This window comes from Convolutriloba macropyga, chromosome 6 (genome assembly GCF_964194025.1).
Source record: "Convolutriloba macropyga chromosome 6, txConMacr16.3, whole genome shotgun sequence".
Classification (NCBI taxonomy): Eukaryota; Metazoa; Xenacoelomorpha; order Acoela; family Convolutidae; genus Convolutriloba; species Convolutriloba macropyga.
In genome coordinates this window covers 269632-274129 of record NC_134473.1, presented here as the reverse complement: position 1 = coordinate 274129, position 4498 = coordinate 269632, and positions in this window count along the sequence as shown.

Genomic DNA, 4498 nt, shown 5'->3' with positions numbered 1-4498 from the left:
AGAAGTGAATTGACCGTTGCCAACTTGACAGCTGCCCAATTAACGCCGCAACTTGTCATTAGCTGATAAATTTTTATTTCAAGCCTCAAGTTAGAACTTTTTGGAGCATGTAAAAATCATATTTTACGATAACCAAATCGATAACCAACGAGCAAAACAAGAACTGAGAAAAATTTACATTTGAAATTTGAATCATTAGCACCCAAAATTGAACCCCCCACATTTTTTAAAAATCAGTGGCTGTTATCTAAAAGAAGTCGACTCAGCAGTGTGTTGCTGTGGGGGGCCGAAGTCCCAACGGGTGGAACAACTCTATCAGTCTCAAGTTGCAGATTCCCCGGTGAGATAATTCCAGTTTTTAGTACTGTGGCAGTCTATAAAGAGGAGATGTGGTATATTGTTTTCTTATAAGCAGTTTTTCGCACGCTCAAAAATGACGTAAAATTTCAGAGCAAAAGAAGCTTTGACAATTGAAAATTCACCTGAGACAGACGTTTGTTCCGAGAGTGAGGTAAATCCCAACCCAAGCAGTGGTTTCACTCAACAGATGTCCAACCTTACAATAGAAAATAAGTTTCACATTTCACCTAGCTCTATTTTATATATTCCTGACACAGCCGACAAATTATATAAGATCCAGGTATTGGAACACGTTTTGGAAGAAACAAAAATTAGATACATTGGATGGGGCCCTGATTACGACTCATGGTTCAACTCAAAATCAATATGGTCCTATTGGTGTTTCAAAAAACCTTCTTTAAGTAAATTGAAAAGAATCTCCAAGGAACTATGAGACAAAGCTGACGATCTGCTAATTAATGCCGAGAGCGCACTCTATGTAGACGAGGCATTAACCGGTTTGAACTCCAAAAGAATTAGAACAGATGGTAACCTTCCAGATATAAAAACGTTGCTGCACACTAAAGTCCCGACTATCCGCTATGTCCCTATCAATGTACGGTACAAATGGTCAGAACTTTTCTCTGACGTCATTACTGATTGTATTGAAGATCCTAGTACAGAACTAAACTGGAGAAAACTCTTCGGATTGTCTAAATGCATTTTACGTGCCAGTAACAGAGGAGGGCAAAAACATAGGCGGAACAACGACCAAAGAATTCTAGAAAGAATTAATCGCTGGAACAGCGGAGACTTTGGAGGGCTATGGAACGAAGCTTGCTCTTTGAAACAATCAAAACGATCAAACGATACAAACTCCGAAGAGATTATCAAAAAATTTGTGTTTCCAGGGCCAATATGGCAGAGCAGCAACAGTTTTGGCTTTTGATGGTTTTGCACCAGTCAACAAGGCAACTCTCGATAGTTTGAAAAATTGCATTCCCCTGAAGAAAAGCCTATTGTAGTCCAAAATTTTTCATCACAAGCCTATCAATTCAGCGAGGAAAATGTTTCGAAACAGCTGAACTCGTTTTCAAGATTTACAGCAGCTGGTCCTTCAAAAATGTTTCCCGAACATCTTTTGCATGCTGTACAGTGTACCGCTTCAGATCAGTCACAAATTGCTTTGAGAGTACTGACTAAGCTTATAAACATAAGCTGCCGTTGGGAACTTCCCGAATTTGTTTCACAAGCTCTATGTAATGCATCGTTATCAGCCTTGCTGAAAAAGAAAGACGGCATTCGCCCTATTGCAGTCGGAGAGGTCTTGAGGAGGCTAATTGCTAAATGTTTAGCCAAGGAAGCAAACTTAGAAGCAAAGGAACTTTTCCAGAGCCTGCAATTGGGTGTGGGAGTGAGGGGAGGAGCGGAAGCCATTATACATTCGACTACGATTTCGTATGAAAAAAATACTCAACTCGTCCAAATCCTCGGGTATTTTGCAAATTGACTTTTGCAATGCATTCAATTCGATAAAACGCAGTGAAATGCTGAAAGCCGTTGTCAGTTCAATGTCAGGCATTGCTGCTTTTACCAATTCCTGTTATTCCCAACAAAGCCAATTATTCTATGACAAATTTGTTGTTAGCAGTGAAAGCGATATCCCACAAGGCGACCCATTAGGCCCTTTGCTTTTCTCTCTGACGCTCTGGCCCATTATAGAGAAAATTCAGGAAACTTCGCCAGAGCTTCAACAACATTCCTGGTATCTAGATGATGGTGTCTTGGTGGGCTCAGAGGACGATCTCATTAGATCTTGGGATCTTCTATGCCAGCTCGGCCCTGATCGCGGCCTCAATGTCAGGGTCGGTAAGTGCGAACTGTGGTCCACGGTAGATTTAGACAGACTGGATATAAGAATAAAACGAAATGATATTTCGGGCCTTGAGGTTCTTGGAGCTGCGTTAGGAACCCCAGAGTTTGTCTGCATGAAACTTAACGAAAGGATAGGGAAAATAGGGGTACTTTTCGAAAAGTTGGAGTATCTTGATGACCCTCAGTGCGCCCTAGGTATCCTACGCCACTGTATTGGGTCCCCCAAAATGTTGTATTCTTTGCGTTGTCCAACGCCCACAAGTCCAGTTATTAAATCCCTAAAAGAATTTGATGCCCAACAGCGCGAAAAACTTGAGAATATTCTTGGAACTGTTCTTCCAGATGAATCCTGGACTCAAGCAACCCTGCCCATAACCCTTTCAGGGTTGGGTGTTTGCCAATGCCAGGACCAGTATAAAGCATCATACGTTGGTTCTGTTCTCTCCTCTGAAGATCTTGTTTCTCGAAAATCACCGGTGAAAGCCCAAAAAACTGCCAAGTTTTTCAGGATCTTCATTCCAGTTTAGCACAACTGGACATTTCAAACCTCTCGTAAAAGACGACTCAGCATGCTCTTGATAATGAAAAATTTCATGGTCTCAAAGAGAATCTAGCTTGTGAGAGAGAATCCGCCCGACTTCTCTCATTGTCTGTTCGACATGCTGGAGCTTGGTTGTCTGCTCCCCCCATTCCAGCTCTTGGGCTTCATATGGCACCAAATGAGTTTAGAATTAGTGCAAAGTACAGGTTGGGTGTCCCTGTCTACGACGCCGAAAGGAAGTGCCCGTTCTGTAAAGCAGGAGTTCTTGACATCTATGTGGATCATGCCATTGCGTGTCACGGTCGAGGAGACGCAATTGCAAGACATGACCGGATTCGAGATAAAATAGGGTCTGCTTGCTCATCTGCGAATCTCTCACCAGTAGTGGAAAAAAAGAACCTAATTCCAAAGCCAATCACGCCCCGGAGACATCTTTGTCCCGACATGGAAAGCGGGGAAACCTGCTGCATTTGATGTAACTGTTACTTCGTCGCTGAAATCCAACTCCCTCACTAATGCGGCTACAAAGGCAGGATACGCACTCGATGCAGCAGATGATAGAAAATATTGTCTCCACGACGATAACTGCGCAAAAATGGGAATCACATTTGTTCCCCTTGCATTTGAAGTCCTTGGCGGGATATCGGCAACCTTCAAGAAAACACTCAAGCGGTTGGCTGTGTTAAGTGACAATCGTTCCTTCCAAGGGCAGGGGTTGTCTGTAGCTTTCTGTAAACTAATGCAATCCTTGTCAATCACCGCTATTCGGGGATCAGGGGAAATGTTGCTGGCACGGGCTCCCTAGTAGACTATTTTGCTTTTTGGGTGCTCGACCGCTCGGAGGTGAGATGGTTGATCCAGTACGGTTGCAATCATTGTCGACATGTATGATCAAGGGGTCTGCCTCAATGATTTTGACACGCTCTTTTTGGCCAGACTTAACCAATTCAGAATAAGAAGAGTCCAGATTGGTCCTTTAATGATGAGTCGCCAAAACGATTGCAACAAACGGGAGCGTTATCAATGTGCAGTTCTAGTATTTTTATTCTTACCTGACCAAAGTGGGGAGAATAAAAACATACCTTTTACATGTGAAAAATAAAATGCCGATGAAATGAGATTCATAAACTGTTGATCTGTTGTATTGACAACCACCGTTTTGTTAACCAAGTTAATTGTTTTTAATAAAAATGTATATAACAAAAAAAACATTTAAAACTGTCCCTTGCTTCTTAGTATAGACCAGCAACATCAACTTTCGTTACCATATTCATAAACAGACATTTTGTTTGCGGCTATTGCTTTCTCTGTCTCTTAGTAACTTCGTACTAACGTTTTTATATTCCCATTCAACTGCAGATTTATTTTATTTTCAATATTGAACGAGATAGATAAGTTAGCACGTTGAATGTTTTGTTAATCAAGAACCTAATAGTGAGATTGCACCAACGTCAAAACTTTTTGGACAAAAGCACAGGCAGTGGTACACTAGTATTCTTTACTACACACCAAATGTGATTTGAAGAAATACAATTCTGCTGCTTTTCAATTTTTACGTCGCAGAACAGCCCGGATCAAATGAATTAGGCCATTCAATCAAACATGATCAATTTCCCAAGCCACTCAGCCTCTTTCAGAAACAAATCCTCTACCATTTTGCTTTTTCGATTGTTGACAGGTAAACCGTCAAGCGTTCTTGTACAATGCCACAAATAGTCTTTTAGCTCTAGTACTTAAAACAGA